General features: G+C 47.2%; 29 non-coding genes across 29 annotated transcripts; 17 read left to right on the top strand and 12 right to left on the bottom strand.

Moving 5' to 3' along the window:
• Positions 1-172: 172 nt before the first annotated feature.
• TRNAG-GCC (transfer RNA glycine (anticodon GCC)) lies at positions 173-243 on the top strand. The gene has a single exon. It is a non-coding gene; the product is annotated as a tRNA-Gly (tRNA).
• Positions 244-733: 490 nt separating this feature from the next.
• TRNAK-CUU (transfer RNA lysine (anticodon CUU)) lies at positions 734-806 on the bottom strand. The gene has a single exon. It is a non-coding gene; the product is annotated as a tRNA-Lys (tRNA).
• A 1,039-nt stretch (positions 807-1,845) lies between these two features.
• TRNAK-CUU (transfer RNA lysine (anticodon CUU)) lies at positions 1,846-1,918 on the bottom strand. The gene has a single exon. It is a non-coding gene; the product is annotated as a tRNA-Lys (tRNA).
• Positions 1,919-2,217: 299 nt separating this feature from the next.
• On the bottom strand, positions 2,218-2,290 carry TRNAK-CUU (transfer RNA lysine (anticodon CUU)). The gene has a single exon. It is a non-coding gene; the product is annotated as a tRNA-Lys (tRNA).
• A 304-nt stretch (positions 2,291-2,594) lies between these two features.
• Positions 2,595-2,667, bottom strand: TRNAK-CUU (transfer RNA lysine (anticodon CUU)). The gene has a single exon. It is a non-coding gene; the product is annotated as a tRNA-Lys (tRNA).
• Positions 2,668-3,896: 1,229 nt separating this feature from the next.
• TRNAG-GCC (transfer RNA glycine (anticodon GCC)) lies at positions 3,897-3,967 on the top strand. Its single transcript has one exon. It is a non-coding gene; the product is annotated as a tRNA-Gly (tRNA).
• Positions 3,968-5,379: 1,412 nt separating this feature from the next.
• Positions 5,380-5,450, top strand: TRNAG-GCC (transfer RNA glycine (anticodon GCC)). Its single transcript has one exon. It is a non-coding gene; the product is annotated as a tRNA-Gly (tRNA).
• Positions 5,451-6,497: 1,047 nt separating this feature from the next.
• TRNAG-GCC (transfer RNA glycine (anticodon GCC)) lies at positions 6,498-6,568 on the top strand. Its single transcript has one exon. It is a non-coding gene; the product is annotated as a tRNA-Gly (tRNA).
• A 671-nt stretch (positions 6,569-7,239) lies between these two features.
• On the top strand, positions 7,240-7,310 carry TRNAG-GCC (transfer RNA glycine (anticodon GCC)). Its single transcript has one exon. It is a non-coding gene; the product is annotated as a tRNA-Gly (tRNA).
• A 489-nt stretch (positions 7,311-7,799) lies between these two features.
• Positions 7,800-7,872, bottom strand: TRNAK-CUU (transfer RNA lysine (anticodon CUU)). Its single transcript has one exon. It is a non-coding gene; the product is annotated as a tRNA-Lys (tRNA).
• A 107-nt stretch (positions 7,873-7,979) lies between these two features.
• TRNAG-GCC (transfer RNA glycine (anticodon GCC)) lies at positions 7,980-8,050 on the top strand. The gene has a single exon. It is a non-coding gene; the product is annotated as a tRNA-Gly (tRNA).
• Positions 8,051-8,471: 421 nt separating this feature from the next.
• On the top strand, positions 8,472-8,542 carry TRNAG-GCC (transfer RNA glycine (anticodon GCC)). Its single transcript has one exon. It is a non-coding gene; the product is annotated as a tRNA-Gly (tRNA).
• A 119-nt stretch (positions 8,543-8,661) lies between these two features.
• TRNAK-CUU (transfer RNA lysine (anticodon CUU)) lies at positions 8,662-8,734 on the bottom strand. Its single transcript has one exon. It is a non-coding gene; the product is annotated as a tRNA-Lys (tRNA).
• A 107-nt stretch (positions 8,735-8,841) lies between these two features.
• TRNAG-GCC (transfer RNA glycine (anticodon GCC)) lies at positions 8,842-8,912 on the top strand. Its single transcript has one exon. It is a non-coding gene; the product is annotated as a tRNA-Gly (tRNA).
• An 861-nt stretch (positions 8,913-9,773) lies between these two features.
• Positions 9,774-9,846, bottom strand: TRNAK-UUU (transfer RNA lysine (anticodon UUU)). Its single transcript has one exon. It is a non-coding gene; the product is annotated as a tRNA-Lys (tRNA).
• Positions 9,847-9,958: 112 nt separating this feature from the next.
• Positions 9,959-10,029, top strand: TRNAG-GCC (transfer RNA glycine (anticodon GCC)). Its single transcript has one exon. It is a non-coding gene; the product is annotated as a tRNA-Gly (tRNA).
• Positions 10,030-10,699: 670 nt separating this feature from the next.
• On the top strand, positions 10,700-10,770 carry TRNAG-GCC (transfer RNA glycine (anticodon GCC)). The gene has a single exon. It is a non-coding gene; the product is annotated as a tRNA-Gly (tRNA).
• A 490-nt stretch (positions 10,771-11,260) lies between these two features.
• On the bottom strand, positions 11,261-11,333 carry TRNAK-CUU (transfer RNA lysine (anticodon CUU)). The gene has a single exon. It is a non-coding gene; the product is annotated as a tRNA-Lys (tRNA).
• Positions 11,334-12,367: 1,034 nt separating this feature from the next.
• On the bottom strand, positions 12,368-12,440 carry TRNAK-CUU (transfer RNA lysine (anticodon CUU)). Its single transcript has one exon. It is a non-coding gene; the product is annotated as a tRNA-Lys (tRNA).
• A 107-nt stretch (positions 12,441-12,547) lies between these two features.
• TRNAG-GCC (transfer RNA glycine (anticodon GCC)) lies at positions 12,548-12,618 on the top strand. The gene has a single exon. It is a non-coding gene; the product is annotated as a tRNA-Gly (tRNA).
• Positions 12,619-13,538: 920 nt separating this feature from the next.
• Positions 13,539-13,609, top strand: TRNAG-GCC (transfer RNA glycine (anticodon GCC)). The gene has a single exon. It is a non-coding gene; the product is annotated as a tRNA-Gly (tRNA).
• An 861-nt stretch (positions 13,610-14,470) lies between these two features.
• On the bottom strand, positions 14,471-14,543 carry TRNAK-CUU (transfer RNA lysine (anticodon CUU)). The gene has a single exon. It is a non-coding gene; the product is annotated as a tRNA-Lys (tRNA).
• Positions 14,544-14,650: 107 nt separating this feature from the next.
• On the top strand, positions 14,651-14,721 carry TRNAG-GCC (transfer RNA glycine (anticodon GCC)). Its single transcript has one exon. It is a non-coding gene; the product is annotated as a tRNA-Gly (tRNA).
• Positions 14,722-15,211: 490 nt separating this feature from the next.
• TRNAK-CUU (transfer RNA lysine (anticodon CUU)) lies at positions 15,212-15,284 on the bottom strand. The gene has a single exon. It is a non-coding gene; the product is annotated as a tRNA-Lys (tRNA).
• A 482-nt stretch (positions 15,285-15,766) lies between these two features.
• Positions 15,767-15,837, top strand: TRNAG-GCC (transfer RNA glycine (anticodon GCC)). The gene has a single exon. It is a non-coding gene; the product is annotated as a tRNA-Gly (tRNA).
• Positions 15,838-16,507: 670 nt separating this feature from the next.
• On the top strand, positions 16,508-16,578 carry TRNAG-GCC (transfer RNA glycine (anticodon GCC)). The gene has a single exon. It is a non-coding gene; the product is annotated as a tRNA-Gly (tRNA).
• A 300-nt stretch (positions 16,579-16,878) lies between these two features.
• On the top strand, positions 16,879-16,949 carry TRNAG-ACC (transfer RNA glycine (anticodon ACC)). Its single transcript has one exon. It is a non-coding gene; the product is annotated as a tRNA-Gly (tRNA).
• A 119-nt stretch (positions 16,950-17,068) lies between these two features.
• On the bottom strand, positions 17,069-17,141 carry TRNAK-CUU (transfer RNA lysine (anticodon CUU)). The gene has a single exon. It is a non-coding gene; the product is annotated as a tRNA-Lys (tRNA).
• Positions 17,142-17,248: 107 nt separating this feature from the next.
• TRNAG-GCC (transfer RNA glycine (anticodon GCC)) lies at positions 17,249-17,319 on the top strand. Its single transcript has one exon. It is a non-coding gene; the product is annotated as a tRNA-Gly (tRNA).
• Positions 17,320-17,595: the final 276 nt, after the last annotated feature.

The raw sequence follows: 17,595 nt of genomic DNA, 5'->3' as shown, positions 1-17,595 counted from the left end.
TTGTTTTGTACACTAAAGTACATGAGTAAGTCTAAAATTAAGCATCTGTGGATCATTGGTGGTTCAGTGGTAGAAATCTAGCAGGCCACGTGGGAGGCAAGGCATCCTGACACTCCTGCTTTATTTCATACACTAAAGTACATGAGTAAGTGTAAAATTAGGCATCTGTGGAGCATTGGTGGTTCAGTGGTAGAATTCTCGCCTGCCACGCGGGAGGCCCGGGTTCGATTTCCGGCCAATGCAGTCCTGAATTTTTGCTGATATGGCAGTGCATTTTGTGAAAGTGAGGACAGCCATTTGCGCTGTGGTGGTGCAAGTATACACTGTTCCACATACAATGGTACAGGAAGAGAAAAAAACAACTGCCCAACATGGAGCTCAAATACATGACCCTAAGATTAATAGTCTTATGCTCTAGCGACTGTGCTAGTCGGGCTTGGTTACGTAGGCTTGGAGGTGATGGCAAGGCAAGGCATCCTGACACTCCTGCTTTGTTTTATACACTAAAGTACATGAGTAAGTGTAAAATTAGGCATCTGTGGAGCATTGGTGGTTCAGTGGTAGAATTCTCGCCTGCCACGCGTGAGGCCCGGAATCGATTCCCGGCCAATGCAGTCCTGAGTTTTTGCTGATATGGCAGTGTATTTTGTGAAAGTGAGGACAGCCATTTGCGCTGTGGTGGTGCAAGTATACAGTGTTCGACATACAATGGTACAGGAAAAGAAAAAACATCCACCCAACGTGGGGGTCGAACCCACGACCCTGAGATTAAGAGTCTCATACTCTACCGACTGAGCTAGCCAGGCTTGGTTGCGAATGTATGGAGGTGATGGCAAGGCAAGGCATCCTGACACTCCTGCTTTGTTTCATACACTAAAGTACACGAGTAAGTGTAAAATTAAGTACCTGTGGAGCATTGGTGGTTCAGTGGTAGAATTGTCACCTGCCACGCGGGAGGCACGGGTTCGATTCCCGGCCAATGCAGTCCTGAGTTTTTGCTGATATGGCAGTGCATTTTGTGAAAGTGAGGACAGCCATTTGCGCTGTGGTGGTGCAAGTTGACAGTGTTCCACATACAATGGTACAGGAAAAGAAAAAAAACATCCGCCCAATGTGGGGCTCGGACCCACGACCCTGAGATTAAGAGTCTCATGCTTTACCGACTGAGTTAGCAATGCTTGGTAACCGAGGAGTTGTGGTGATGGCAAGGAAAGGCATCCTGACTCTCCTGCTTTGTTTTGTACACTAAAGTACATGAGTAAGTCTAAAATTAAGCATCTGTGGATCATTCGTGGTTCAGTGGTAGAAATCTAGCCGGCCACGTGGGAGGCCGGGTTCAATTCCCGGTCAATACATTCCTGAGTTTTTGCTGATAGGGCAGTGCATTTTGTGAAAGTGAGGACAGCCATTTGCGCTGTGGTGATGCAAGTATACACTGTTCCACATACAATGGTAAAGGAAGAGAAAAAAACAACTGCCCAACATGGAGCTCAAATACATGACCCTAAGATTAATAGCCTTATGCTCTAGCGACTGTGCTAGTCGGGCTTGGTTACGTAGGCTTGGAGGTGATGGCAAGGCAAGGCATCCTGACACTCCTGCTTTGTTTTATACACTAAAGTACATGAGTAAGTGTAAAATTAGGCATCTGTGGAGCATTGGTGGTTCAGTGGTAGAATTCTCGCCTGCCACTCATGACGCCCGGAATCGATTCCCGGCCAATGCAGTCCTGAGTTTTTGCTGATATGGCAGTGTATTTTGTGAAAGTGAGGACAGCCATTTGCGCTGTGGTGGTGCAAGTTGACAGTGTTCCACATACAATGGTACAGGAAAAGAAAAAACATCCGCCCAACGTGGGGCTCGAACCCACGACCCTGAGATTAAGAGTCTCATGCTCTACCGACTGAGCTAGCCAGGCTTGGTTGAGAATGTATGGAGGTGACGGCAAGGCAAGGCATCCTGACACTCCTGCTTTATTTCATACACTAAAGTACACGAGTAAGTATAAAGTTAAGTATCTGTGGAGCATTGGTGGTTCAGTGGAAGAATTCACGCCTGCCACGCGGAAGGCCTGTGTTCGATTCCCGGCCAATGCAGTCATGACTTTTTGCTGATATGGCAGTGCATTTTGTGAAAGTGAGGACAGCCATTTGCGCTGTGGTGGTGCAAGTTGACAGTGTTCCACATACAATGGTACAGGAAAAGAAAAAAAACATCCGCCCAATGTGGGGCTCGAACCCACGACCCTGAGATTAAGAGTCTCATGCTTTACCGACTGAGCTAGCCAGGCTTAGTTGTGAATGTATGGAGGTGATGGCAAGGCAAGGCAAGGCATCCTGACACTCCTGCTTTGTTTCATACACTAAAGTACACGAGTAAGTGTAAAATTAAGTACCTGTGGAGCATTGGTGGTTCAGTGGTAGAATTCTCGCCTGCCACACGGGAGGCACGGGTTCGATTCCCAGCCAATGCAGTCCTGAGTTTTTGCTGATATGGCAGTGCATTTTGTGAAAGTGAGGACAGCCATTTGCGCTGTGGTGGTGCAAGTTGACAGTGTTCCACATACAATGGTACAGGAAAAGAAAAAAAACATCCGCCCAACGTTGGGGTCGAACCCACGACCCTGAGATTAAGAGTCTCATGCTCTACCGACTGAGCTAGCCAGGCTTGGTTGTGAATGTATGGAGGTGATGGCAAGGCAAGGCAAGGCATCCTGACACTCCTGCTTTGTTTCATACACTAAAGTACACGAGTAAGTGTAAAATTAAGTACCTGTGGAGCATTGGTGGTTCAGTGGTAGAATTCTCGCCTGCCACACGGGAGGCACGGGTTCGATTCCCAGCCAATGCAGTCCTGAGTTTTTGCTGATATGGCAGTGCATTTTGTGAAAGTGAGGACAGCCATTTGCGCTGTGGTGGTGCAAGTTGACAGTGTTCCACATACAATGGTACAGGAAAAGAAAAAAAACATCCGCCCAATGTGGGGCTCGAACCCACGACCCTGAGATTAAGAGTCTCATGCTTTACCGACTGAGTTAGCAATGCTTGGTAACCGAGGAGTTGTGGTGATGGCAAGGCAAGGCATCCTGACTCTCCTGCTTTGTTTTGTACACTAAAGTACATGAGTAAGTCTAAAATTAAGCATCTGTGGATCATTGGTGGTTCAGTGGTAGAAATCTAGCCGGCCACGTGGGAGGCCGGGTTCAATTCCCGGTCAATACATTCCTGAGTTTTTGCTGATAGGGCAGTGCATTTTGTGAAAGTGAGGAAAGCCATTTGCGCTGTGGTGATGGAAGTATACACTGTTCCACATACAATGGTAAAGGAAGAGAAAAAAACAACTGCCCAACATGGAGCTCAAATACATGACCCTAAGATTAATAGTCTTATGCTCTAGCGACTGTGCTAGTCGGGCTTGGTTACGTAGGCTTGGAGGTGATGGCAAGGCAAGGCATCCTGACACTCCTGCTTTGTTTTATACACTAAAGTACATGAGTAAGTGTAAAATTAGGCCTCTGTGGAGCATTGGTGGTTCAGTGGTAGAATTCTCGCCTGCCACGCGTGAGGCCCGGAACCGATTCCCGGCCAATGCAGTCCTGAGTTTTTGCTGATATGGCAGTGTATTTTGTGAAAGTGAGGACAGCCATTTGCGCTGTGGTGGTGCAAGGATACAGTGTTCCACATACAATGGTACAGGAAAAGAAAAAACATCCGCCCAACGTGGGGCTCGAACCAACGACCCTGTGATTAAGAGTCTCATGCTCTACCGACTGAGCTAGCCAGGCTTGGTTGTGAATGTATGGAGGTGATGGCAAGGCAAGGCAAGGCATCCTGACACTCCTGCTTTGTTTCATACACTAAAGTACATGAGTAAGTGTAAAATTAAGTACCTGTGGAGCATTGGTGGTTCAGTGGTAGAATTCTCGCCTGCCATGCGGGAGGCACGGGTTCGATTCCCGGCCAATGCAGTCCTGAGTTTTTGCTGATATGGCAGTGCATTTTGTGAAAGTGAGGACAGCCATTTGCGCTGTGGTGGTGCAAGTTGACAGTGTTCCACATACAATGGTACAGGAAAAGAAAAAAAACATCCGCCCAATGTGGGGCTCGAACCCACGACCCTGAGATTAAGAGTCTCATGCTTTACCGACTGAGTTAGCAATGCTTGGTAACCGAGGAGTTGTGGTGATGGCAAGGCAAGGCATCCTGACTCTCCTGCTTTGTTTTGTACACTAAAGTACATGAGTAAGTCTAAAATTAAGCATCTGTGGATCATTGGTGGTTCAGTGGTAGAAATCTAGCCGGCCACGTGGGAGGCCGGGTTCAATTCCCGGTCAATACATTCCTGAGTTTTTGCTGATAGGGCAGTGCATTTTGTGAAAGTGAGGAAAGCCATTTGCGCTGTGGTAATGCAAGTATACACTGTTCCACATACAATGGTAAAGGAAGAGAAAAAAACAACTGCCCAACATGGAGCTCAAATACATGACCCTAAGATTAATAGTCTTATGCTCTAGCGACTGTGCTAGTCGGGCTTGGTTACGTAGGCTTGGAGGTGATGGCAAGGCAAGGCATCCTGACACTCCTGCTTTGTTTTATACACTAAAGTACATGAGTAAGTGTAAAATTAGGCATCTGTGGAGCATTGGTGGTTCAGTGGTAGAATTCTCGCCTGCCACTCGTGAGGCCCGGAATCGATTCCCGGCCAATGCAGTCCTGAGTTTTTGCTGATATGGCAGTGTATTTTGTGAAAGTGAGGACAGCCATTTGCGCTGTGGTGGTGCAAGTTGACAGTGTTCCACATACAATGGTACAGGAAAAGAAAAAAAACATCCAACCAATGTGGGGCTCGAACCCACGACCCTGAGATTAAGAGTCTCATGCTTTACCGACTGAGTTAGCAATGCTTGGTAACCGAGGAGTTGTGGTGATGGCAAGGCAAGGCATCCTGACTCTCCTGCTTTGTTTTGTACACTAAAGTACATGAGTAAGTCTAAAATTAAGCATCTGTGGATCATTGGTGGTTCAGTGGTAGAAATCTAGCCGGCCACGTGGGAGGCCGGGTTCAATTCCCGGTCAATACATTCCTGAGTTTTTGCTGATAGGGCAGTGCATTTTGTGAAAGTGAGGACAGCCATTTGCGCTGTGGTGGTGCAAGTATACAGTGTTCCACATACAATGGTACAGGAAAAGAAAAAACATCCGCCCAACGTGGGGCTCGATCCCACAACCCTGACATTAAGAGTCTCATGCTCTACCGACTGAGCTAGCCAGGCTTGGTTGAGAATGTATGGAGGTGATAGCAAGGCAAGGCATCCTGACACTCCTGCTTTATTTCATACACTAAAGTACACGAGTAAGTGTAAAATTAAGTATCTGTGGAGCATTGGTGGTTCAGTGGTAGAATTCTCACCTGCCACGAGGGAGGCCTGGGTTCGATTCCCGGCCAATGCAGTCCTGAGTTTTTGCTGATATGGCAGTGTATTTTGTGAAAGTGAGGACAGACATTTGCGCTGTGGTGGGGCAAGTTGACAGTGTTCCACATACAATGGTACAGGAAATGAAAAAAAAACATCCACCCAATGTGGGGCTCGTACCCACAACCCTGAGATTAAGAGTCTCATGCTTTACCGACTGAGTTAGCAATGCTTGGTAACCGAGGAGTTGTGGTGATGGCAAGGCAAGGCATCCTGACTCTCCTGCTTTGTTTTGTACACTAAAGTACATGAGTAAGTCTAAAATTAAGCATCTGTGGATCATTGGTGGTTCAGTGGTAGAAATCTAGCCTGCCACGTGGGAGGCCGGGTTCAATTCCCGGTCAATACATTCCTGAGTTTTTGCTGATAGGGCAGTGCATTTTGTGAAAGTGAGGACAGCCATTTGCGCTGTGGTGATGCAAGTATACACTGTTCCACATACAATGGTACAGGAAGAGAAAAAAACAACTGCCCAACATGGAGCTCAAATACATGACCCTAAGATTAATAGTCTTATGCTCTAGCGACTGTGCTAGTCGGGCTTGGTTACGTAGGCTTGGAGGTGATGGCAAGGCAAGGCATCCTGACACTCCTGCTTTGTTTTATACACTAAAGTACATGAGTAAGTGTAAAATTAGGCATCTGTGGAGCATTGGTGGTTCAGTGGTAGAATTCTCGCCTGCCACGCGTGAGGCCCGGAATCGATTCCCGGCCAATGCAGTCCTGAGTTTTTGCTGATATGGCAGTGTATTTTGTGAAAGTGAGGACAGCCATTTGCGCTGTGGTGGTGCAAGTATACAGTATTCCACATACAATGGTACAGGAAAAGAAAAAACATCCGCCCAACGTTGGGGTCGAACCCACGACCCTGAGATTAAGAGTCTTATGCTCTACCGACTGAGCTAGCCAGGCTTGGTTGCAAATGTATGGAGGTGATGGCAAGGCAAGGCAAGGCATCCTGACACTCCTGCTTTGTTTCATACACTAAAGTACACGAGTAAGTGTAAAATTAAGTATCTGTGGAGCATTGGTGGTTCAGTGGTAGAATTCTCGCCTGCCACGCGGGGGGCCCGGGTTCGATTCCCGGCCAATGCAATCCTGAGTTTTTGCTGATATGGCAGTGCATTTTGTGAAAGTGAGGACAGCCATTTGCGCTGTGGTGGTGCAAGTTGACAGTGTTCCACATACAATGGTACAGGAAAAGAAAAAAAACATCCGCCCAATGTGGGGCTCGAACCCACGACCCTGAGATTAAGAGTCTCATGCTTTACCGACTGAGTTAGCAATGCTTGGTAACCGAGGAGTTGTGGTGATGGCAAGGCAAGGCATCCTGACTCTCCTGCTTTGTTTCATACACTAAAGTACATGAGTAAGTCTAAAATTAAACATCTGTGGATCATTGGTGGTTCAGTGGTAGAAATCTAGCCGGCCACGTGGGAGGCCGGGTTCAATTCCCGGTCAATACATTCCTGAGTTTTTGCTGATAGGGCAGTGCATTTTGTGAAAGTGAGGACAGCCATTTGCGCTGTGGTGATGCAAGTATACACTGTTCCACATACAATGGTACAGGAAGAGAAAAAAACAACTGCCCAACATGGAGCTCAAATACATGACCCTAAGATTAATAGTCTTATGCTCTAGCGACTGTGCTAGTCGGGCTTTGTTACGTAGGCTTGGAGGTGATGGCAAGGCAAGGCATCCTGACATTCCTGCTTTGTTTTATACACTAAAGTACATGAGTAAGTGTAAAATTAAGTACCTGTGGAGCATTGGTGGTTCAGTGGTAGAATTCTCGCCTGCCACGCGGGAGGCCCGGGTTCGATTCCCGGCCAATGCAGTCCTGAGTTTTTGCTGATATGGCAGTGCATTTTGTGAAAGTGAGGACAGCCATTTGCGCTGTGGTGATGCAAGTATACACTGTTCCACATACAATGGTAAAGGAAGAGAAAAAAACAACTGCCCGACATGGAGCTCAAATACATGACCCTAAGATTAATAGTCTTATGCTCTAGCGACTGTGCTAGTCGGGCTTGGTTACGTAGGCTTGGAGGTGATGGCAAGGCAAGGCATCCTGACACTCCTGCTTTGTTTTATACACTAAAGTACATGAGTAAGTGTAAAATTAGGCATCTGTGGAGCATTGGTGGTTCAGTGGCAGAATTCTCGCCTGCCACTCATGAGGCCCGGAATCGATTCCCGGCAATGCAGTCCTGAGTTTTTGCTGATATGGCAGTGTATTTTGTGAAAGTGAGGACAGCCATTTGCGCTGTGGTGGTGCAAGTTGACAGTGTTCCACATACAATGGTACAGGAAAAGAAAAAACATCCGCCCAACGTGTGGCTCGAACCCACGACCCTGAGATTAAGAGTCTCATGCTCTACCGACTGAGCTAGCCAGGCTTGGTTGAGAATGTATGGAGGTGATGGCAAGGCAAGGCATCCTGACACTCCTGCTTTATTTCATACACTAAAGTACACGAGTAAGTGTAAAGTTAAGTATCTGTGGAGCATTGGTGGTTCAGTGGTAGAATTCTCGCCTGCCACGCAGGAGGCCCGGGTTCGATTTCCGGCCAATGCAGTCCTGAATTTTTGCTGATATGGCAGTGCATTTTGTGAAAGTGAGGACAGCCATTTGCGCTGTGGTGGTGCAAGTTGACAGTGTTCCACATACAATGGTACAGGAAAAGAAAAAAAACATCTGCCCAATGTGGGGCTCGAACCCATGACCCTGAGATTAAGAGTCTCATGCTTTACCGACTGAGTTAGCAATGCTTGGTAACCGAGGAGTTGTGGTGATGGCAAGGCAAGGCATCCTGACTCTCCTGCTTTGTTTTGTACACTAAAGTACATGAGTAAGTCTAAAATTAAGCATCTGTGGATCATTGGTGGTTCAGTGGTAGAAATCTAGCCGGCCACGTGGGAGGCAAGGCATCCTGACACTCCTGCTTTATTTCATACACTAAAGTACACGAGTAAGTGTAAAGTTAAGTATCTGTGGAGCATTGGTGGTTCAGTGGTAGAATTCTCGCCTGCCACGCGGGAGGCCCGGGTTTGATTTCCGGCCAATGCAGTCCTGAATTTTTGCTGATATGGCAGTGCATTTTGTGAAAGTGAGGACAGCCATTTGCGCTATGGTGGTGCAAGTATACAGTGTTCCACATACAATGGTACAGGAAAAGAAAAAACATCCGCCCAACGTGGGGCTTGAACCCACGACCCTGAGATTAAGAGTCTCATGCTCTACCGACTGAGCTAGCCAGGCTTGGTTGAGAATGTATGGAGGTGATGGCAAGGCAAGGCATCCTGACACTCCTGCTTTATTTCATACACTAAAGTACACGAGTAAGTGTAAAATTAAGTATCTGTGGAGCATTGGTGGTTCAGTGGTAGAATTCTCGCCTGCCACGCGGGAGGCCTGGGTTCGATTCCCGGCCAAAGCAGTCCTGAGCTTTTGCTGATATGGCAGTGCATTTTGTGAAAGTGAGGACAGCCATTTGCGCTGTGGTGGGGCAAGTTGACAGTGTTCCACATACAATGGTACAGGAAAAGAAAAAAAACATCCACCCAATGTGGAGCTCGAACCCACGACCCTGAGATTACGAGTCTCATGCTTTACCGACTGAGTTAGCAATGCTTGGTAACCGAGGAGTTGTGGTGATGGCAAGGCAAGGCATCCTGACTCTCCTGCTTTGTTTTGTACACTAAAGTACATGAGTAAGTCTAAAATTAAGCATCTGTGGATCATTGGTGGTTCAGTGGTAGAAATCTAGCCGGCCACGTGGGAGGCCGGGTTCAATTCCCGGTCAATACATTCCTGAGTTTTTGCTGATAGGGCAGTGCATTTTGTGAAAGTGAGGACAGCCATTTGCGCTGTGGTGATGCAAGTATACACTGTTCCACATACAATGGTACAGGAAGAGAAAAAAACAACTGCCCAACATGGAGCTCAAATACATGACCCTAAGTTAAATTGTCTTATGCTCTAGCGACTGTGCTAGTCGGGCTTGGTTTCGTAGGCTTGGAGGTGATGGCAAGGCAAGGCATCCTGACACTCCTGCTTTGTTTTATACACTAAAGTACATGAGTAAGTGTAAAATTAGGCATCTGTGGAGCATTGGTGGTTCAGTGGTAGAATTCTCGCCTGCCACGCGTGAGGCCCGGAATCGATTCCCGGCCAATGCAGTCCTGAGTTTTTGCTGATATGGCAGTGTATTTTGTGAAAGTGAGGACAGCCATTTGCGCTGTGGTGGTGCAAGTATACAGTGTTCCACATACAATGGTACAAGAAAAGAAAAAACATCCGCCCAACGTGGGGGTCGAACCCACGACCCTGAGATTAAAAGTCTCATGCTCTACCGACTGAGCTAGCCAGGCTTGGTTGCGAATGTATGGAGGTGATGGCAAGGCAAGGCAAGGCATCCTGACACTCCTGCTTTGTTTCATACACTAAAGTACACGAGTAAGTGTAAAATTAAGTATCTGTGGAGCATTGGTGGTTCAGTGGTAAAATTCTCGCCTGCCACGCGGGAGGCCCGGGTTCGATTCCCGGCCAATGCAATCCTGAGTTTTTGCTGATATGGCAGTGCATTTTGTGAAAGTGAGGACAGCCATTAGCGCTGTGGTGGTGAAGTTGACAGTGTTCCACATACAATGGTACAGGAAAAGAAAAAAAACATCCGCCCAATGTGGGGCTCGAACCCACGACCCTGAGATTAAGAGTCTCATGCTTTACCGACTGAGTTAGCAATGATTGGTAACCGAGGAGTTGTGGTGATGGCAAGGCAAGGCATCCTGACTCTCCTGCTTTGTTTTGTACACTAAAGTACATGAGTAAGTCTAAAATTAAACATCTGTGGATCATTGGTGGTTCAGTGGTAGAAATCTAGCCGGCCACGTGGGAGGCCGGGTTCAATTCCCGGTCAATACATTCCTGAGTTTTTGCTGATAGGGCAGTGCATTTTGTGAAAGTGAGGACAGCCATTTGCGCTGTGGTGATGCAAGTATACACTGTTCCACATACAATGGTACAGGAAGAGAAAAAAACAACTGCCCAACATGGAGCTCAAATACATGACCCTAAGATTAATAGTCTTATGCTCTAGCGACTGTGCTAGTCGGGCTTGGTTACGTAGGCTTGGAGGTGATGGCAAGGCAAGGCATCCTGACACTCCTGCTTTGTTTTATACACTAAAGTACATGAGTAAGTGTAAAATTAAGTACCTGTGGAGCATTGGTGGTTCAGTGGTAGAATTCTCGCCTGCCACGCGGGAGGCCCGGGTTCGATTCCCGGCCAATGCAGTCCTGAGTTTTTGCTGATATGGCAGTGCATTTTGTGAAAGTGAGGACAGCCATTTGCGCTGTGGTGATGCAAGTATACACTGTTCCACATACAATGGTAAAGGAAGAGAAAAAAACAACTGCCCGACATGGAGCTCGAATACATGACCCTAAGATTAATAGTCTTATGCTCTAGCGACTGTGCTAGTCGGGCTTAGTTTCGTAGGCTTGGAGGTGATGGCAAGGCAAGGCATCCTGACACTCCTGCTTTGTTTTATACACTAAAGTACATGAGTAAGTGTAAAATTAGGCATCTGTGGAGCATTGGTGGTTCAGTGGTAGAATTCTCGCCTGCCACTCATGAGGCCCGGAATCGATTCCCGGCCAATGCAGTCCTGAGTTTTTGCTGATATGGCAGTGTATTTTGTGAAAGTGAGGACAGCCATTTGCGCTGTGGTGGTGCAAGTTGACAGTGTTCCACATACAATGGTACAGGAAAAGAAAAAACATCCGCCCAACGTGGGGCTCGAACCCACGACCCTGAGATTAAGAGTCTCATGCTCTACCGACTGAGCTAGCCAGGCTTGGTTGAGAATGTGTGGAGGTGATGGCAAGGCAAGGCATCCTGACACTCCTGCTTTATTTCATACACTAAAGTACATGAGTAAGTGTAAAGTTAAGTATCTGTGGAGCATTGGTGGTTCAGTGGTAGAATTCTCGCCTGCCACGCAGGAGGCCCGGGTTCTATTTCCGGCCAATGCAGTCCTGAATTTTTGCTGATATGGCAGTGCATTTTGTGAAAGTGAGGACAGCCATTTGCGCTGTGGTGGTGCAAGTTGACAGTGTTCCACATACAATGGTACAGGAAAAGAAAAAAAACATCTGCCCAATGTGGGGCTCGAACCCACGACCCTGAGATTAAGAGTCTCATGCTTTACCGACTGAGTTAGCAATGCTTGGTAACCGAGGAGTTGTGGTGATGGCAAGGCAAGGCATCCTGACTCTCCTGCTTTGTTTTGTACACTAAAGTACATGAGTAAGTCTAAAATTAAGCATCTGTGGATCATTGGTGGTTCAGTGGTAGAAATCTAGCCGGCCACGTGGGAGGCCGGGTTCAATTCCCGGTCAATACATTCCTGAGTTTTTGCTGATAGGGCAGTGCATTTTGTGAAAGTGAGGACAGCCATTTGCGCTGTGGTGATGCAAGTATACACTGTTCCACATACAATGGTAAAAGAAGAGAAAAAAACAACTGGCCAACATGGAGCTCAAATACATGACCCTAAGATTAATAGTCTTATGCTCTAGGGACTGTGCTAGTCGGGCTTGGTTACGTAGGCTTGGAGGTGATGGCAAGGCATCCTGACACTCCTGCTTTGTTTTATACACTAAAGTACATGAGTAAGTGTAAAATTAGGCATCTGTGGAGCATTGGTGGTTCAGTGGGAGAATTCTCGCCTGCCACTCGTGAGGCCCGGAATTGATTCCCGGCCAATGCAGTCCTGAGTTTTTGCTGATATGGCAGTGTATTTTGTGAAAGTGAGGACAGCCATTTGCGCTGTGGTGGTGCAAGTTGACAGTGTTCCACATACAATGGTACAGGAAAAGAAAAAACATCTGCCCAACGTGGGGCTCGAACCCACGACCCTGAGATTAAGAGTCTCATGCTCTACCGACTGAGCTAGCCAGACTTGGTTGAGAATGTATGGAGGTAATGGCAAGGCAAGGCATTCTGACACTCCTGCTTTATTTCATACACTTCAGTACACGAGTAAGTGTAACATTAAGTTTCTGTGGAGCATTGGTGGTTCAGTGGTAGAATTCTCGCCTGCCACGCGGGAGGCCCGGGTTCGATTCCCGGCCAATGCAGTCCTAAGTTTTTGCTGATATGGCAGTGCATTTTGTGAAAGTGAGGACAGCCATTTGCGCTGTGGTGGTGCAAGTTGACAGTGTTCCACATACAATGGTACAGGAAAAGAAAAAAAACATCCGCCCAACGTTGGGCTCGAACCCATGAGTAAGTCTAAAATTAAGCATCTGTGGATCATTGGTGGTTCAGTTGTAGAAATCTAGCCGGCCACGTGGGAGGCCGGGTTCAATTCCCGGTCAATACATTCCTGAGTTTTTGCTGATAGGGCAGTGCATTTTGTGAAAGTGAGGACAGCCATTTGCGCTGTGGTGATGCAAGTATACACTGTTCCACATACAATGGTAAAGGAAGAGAAAAAAACAACTGCCCAACATGGAGCTCAAATACATGACCCTAAGATTAATAGTCTTATGCTGTAGCGACTGTGCTAGTCGGGCTTGGTTACGTAGGCTTGGAGGTGATGGAAAGGCAAGGCATCCTGACACTCCTGCTTTGTTTTATACACTAAAGTACATGAGTAAGTGTAAAATTAGGCATCTGTGGAGCATTGGTGGTTCAGTGGTAGAATTCTCGCCTGCCACGCGTGAGGCCCGGAATCGATTCCCGGCCAATGCAGTCCTGAGTTTTTGCTGATATGGCAGTGTATTTTGTGAAAGTGAGGACAGCCATTTGCGCTGTGGTGGTGCATGTATACAGTGTTCCACATACAATGGTACAGGAAAAGAAAAAACATCCAACCAACGTGGGACTCGAACCCACGACTCTGAGATTAAGAGTCTCATGCTTTACCGACTGAGCTAGCCAGGCTTGGTTGCGAATGTATGGAGGTGATGGCAAGGCAAGGCAAGGCATCCTGACACTCCTGCTTTGTTTCATACACTAAAGTACACGAGTAAGTGTAAAATTAAGTACCTGTGGAGCATTGGTCGTTCAGTGGTAGAATTCTCGCCTGCCACGCGGGAGGTCTGGGTTCGATTCCCGGCCAATGCAGTCCTAAGTTTTTGCTGATATGGCAGTGCATTTTGTGAAAGTGAGGACAGCCATTTGCGCTGTGGTGGTGCAAGTTGACAGTGTTCCACATACAATGGTACAGGAAAAGAAAAAAAACATCCGCCCAATGTAGGGCTCGAACCCACGACCCTGAGATTAAGAGTCTCATGCTTTACCGACTGAGTTAGCAATGCTTGGTAACCGAGGAGTTGTGGTGATGGCAAGGCAAGGCATCCTGACTCTCCTGCTTTGTTTTGTACACTAAAGTACATCAGTAAGTCTAAAATTAAACATCTGTGGATCATTGGTGGTTCAGTGGTAGAAATCTAGCCGGCCACGTGGGAGGCCGGGTTCAATTCCCGGCCAATGCAGTCCTGAGTTTTTGCTGATATGGCAGTGCATTTTGTGAAAGTGAGGACAGCCATTTGCGCTGTGGTGATGCAAGTATACACTGTTCCACATACAATGGTAAAGGAAGAGAAAAAAACAACTGCTCAACATGGAGCTCAAATACATGACCCTAAGATTAATAGTCTTATGCTCTAGCGACTGTGCTAGTCGGGCTTGGTTACGTAGGTTTGGAGGTGATGGCAAGGCAAGGCATCCTGACACTCCTGCTTTGTTTTATACACTAAAGTACATGAGTAAGTGTAAAATTAGGCATCTGTGGAGCATTGGTGATTCAGTGGTAGAATTCTCGCCTGCCACTCATGAGGCCCGGAATCGATTCCCGGCCAATGCAGTCCTGAGTTTTTGCTGATATGGCAGTGTATTTTGTGAAAGTGAGGACAGCCATTTGCGCTGTGGTGGTGCAAGTTGACAGTGTTCCACATACAATGGTACAGGAAAAGAAAAAACATCCGCCCAACGTGGGGCTCGAACCCACAACCCTGAGATTAAGAGTCTCATGCTCTACCGACTGAGCTAGCCAGGATTGGTTGAGAATGTATGGAGGTGATGGCAAGGCAAGGCATCCTGACACTCCTGCTTTATTTCATACACTAAAGTACACGAGTAAGTGTAAAGTTAAGTATCTGTGGAGCATTGGTGGTTCAGTGGTAGAATTCTCACCTGCCACGCGGGAGGCCCGGGTTCGATTTCCGGCCAATGCAGTCCTGAATTTTTGCTGATATGGCAGTGCATTTTGTGAAAGTGAGGACAGCCATTTGCGCTGTGGTGGTGCAAGTTGACAGTGTTCCACATACAATGGTACAGGAAAAGAAAAAAAACATCCGCCCAATGTGGGGCTCGAACCAACGACCCTGAGATTAAGAGTATCATGCTTTACCGACTGAGTTAGCAATGCTTGGTAACCGAGGAGGTGTGGTGATGGCAAGGCAAGGCATCCTGACTCTCCTGCTTTGTTTTGTACACTAAAGTACATGAGTAAGTCTAAAATTAAGCATCTGTGGATCATTGGTGGTTCAGTGGTAGAAATCTAGCCGGCCACGTGGGAGGCCGGGTTCAATTCCCGGTCAATACATTCCTGAGTTTTTGCTAATAGGGCAGTGCATTTTGTGAAAGTGAGGACAGCCATTTGCGCTGTGGTGGTGCAAGTATACATTGTTCCACATACAATGGTACAGGAAAAGAAAAAACATCCGCCCAACGTGGGGCTCGAACCCACGACCCTGAGATTAAGAGTCTCATGCTCTACCGACTCAGCTAGCCAGGCTTGGTTGAGAATGTATGGAGGTGATGGCAAGGCAAGGCATCCTGACACTCCTGCTTTGTTTTATACACTAAAGTACATGAGTAAGTGTAAAATTAGGCATCTGTGGAGCATTGGTGGTTCAGTGGTAGAATTCTCGCCTGCCACGCGTGAGGCCCGGAATCGATTCCCGGCCAATGCAGTCCTGAGTTTTTGCTGATATGGCAGTGTATTTTGTGAAAGTGAGGACAGCCATTTGCGCTGTGGTGGTGCATGTATACACTGTTCCACATACAATGGTACAGGAAAAGAAAAAACATCCACCCAACGTGGGGCTCGAACCCACGACCCTGAGATTAAGAGTTTCATGTTCTACCGACTGAGCTAGCCAGGCTTGGTTGCGAATGTATGGAGGTGATGGCAAGGCAAGGCAAGGCATCCTGACACTCCTGCTTTGTTTCATACACTAAAGTACACGAGTAAGTGTAAAATTAAGTACTTGTGGAGCATTGGTGGTTCAGTGGTAGAATTCTCGCCTGCCACGCGGGAGGCCTGGGTTCGATTCCCGGCCAATGCAGTCCTAAGTTTTGCTGATATGGCAGTGCATTTTGTGAAAGTGAGGACAGCCATTTGCGCTGTGGTGGTGCAAGTTGACAGTGTTCCACATACAATGGTACAGGAAAAGAAAAAAAACATCCGCCCAATGTAGGGCTCGAACCCACGACCCTGAGATTAAGAGTCTCAAGCTTTACCGACTGAGTTAGCAATGCTTGGTAACCGAGGAGTTGTGGTGATGGCAAGGCAAGGCATCCTGACTCTCCTGCTTTGTTTTGTACACTAAAGTACATGAGTAAGTCTAAAATTAAACATCTGTGGATCATTGGTGGTTCAGTGGTAGAAATCTAGCCGGCCACGTGGGAGGCCGGGTTCAATTCCCGGTCAATACATTCCTGAGTTTTTGCTGATAGGGCAGTGCATTTTGTGAAAGTGAGGACAGCCATTTGCGCTGTGGTGATGCAAGTAAACACTGTTCCACATATAATGGTACAGGAAGAGAAAAAAACAACTGCCCAACATGGAGCTCAAATACATGACCCTAAGATTTATAGTCTTATGCTCTAGCGACTGTGCTAGTCGGGCTTGGTTACGTAGGCTTGGAGGTGATGGCAAGGCAAGGCATCCTGACACTCCTGCTTTGTTTTATACACTAAAGTACATGAGTAAGTGTAAAATTAAGTACCTGTGGAGCATTGGTGGTTCAGTGGTAGAATTCTCGCCTGCCACGCGGGAGGCCCGGGTTCGATTCCCGGCTAATGCAGTCCTGAGTTTTTGCTGATATGGCAGTGCATTTTGTGAAAGTGAGGACAGCCATTTGCGCTGTGGTGATGCAAGTATACACTGTTCCACATACAATGGTAAAGGAAGAGAAAAAAACAACTGCCCAACATGGAGCTCAAATACATGACCCTAAGATTAATAGTCTTATGCTCTAGCGACTGTGCTAGTCGGGCTTTGTTACGTAGGCTTGGAGGTGATGGCAAGGCAAGGCATCCTGACACTCCTGCTTTGTTTAATACACTAAAGTACATGAGTAAGTGTAAAATTAGGCATCTGTGGAGCATTGGTGGTTCAGTGGTAGAATTCTCGACTACCACTCGTGAGGCCCGGAATCGATTCCCGGCCAATGCAGTCCTGAGTTTTTGCTGATATGGCAGTGTATTTTGTGAAAGTGAGGACAGCCATTTGCGCTGTGGTGGTGCAAGTTGACAGTGTTCCACATACAATGGTACAGGAAAAGAAAAAACATCCGCCCAACGTGGGGCTCGAACCCACGACCCTGAGATTAAGAGTCTCATGCTCTACCAACTGAGCTAGCCAGGCTTGGTAGAGAATGTATGGAGGTGATGGCAAGGCAAGGCATCCTGACACTCCTGCTTTGTTTCATACACTAAAGTACACGAGTAAGTGTAAAATTAAGTACCTGTGGAGCATTGGTGGTTCAGTGGTAGAATTCTCGCCTGCCACGTGGGAGGCCAGGGTTCGATTCCCGGCCAATGCAGTCCTGAGTTTTTGCTGATATGGCAGTGCATTTTGTGAAAGTGAGGACAGCCATTTGCGCTGTGGTGGTGCAAGTTGACAGTGTTCCACAAACAATGGTACAGGAAAAGAAAAAAAACATCCAACCAATGTGGGGCTCGAACCCACGACCCTGAGATTAAGAGTCTCATGCTTTATCGACTGAGTTAGCAATGCTTGGTAACCGAGGAGTTGTGGTGATGGCAAGGCAAGGCATCCTGACTCTCCTGCTTTGTTTTGTACACTAAAGTACATGAGT

Source organism: Pseudophryne corroboree, chromosome 3 (assembly GCF_028390025.1).
Source record: "Pseudophryne corroboree isolate aPseCor3 chromosome 3, aPseCor3.hap2, whole genome shotgun sequence".
Classification (NCBI taxonomy): domain Eukaryota; kingdom Metazoa; phylum Chordata; class Amphibia; order Anura; family Myobatrachidae; genus Pseudophryne; species Pseudophryne corroboree.
This window is presented reverse-complemented; position numbering and strand designations above follow the sequence as displayed.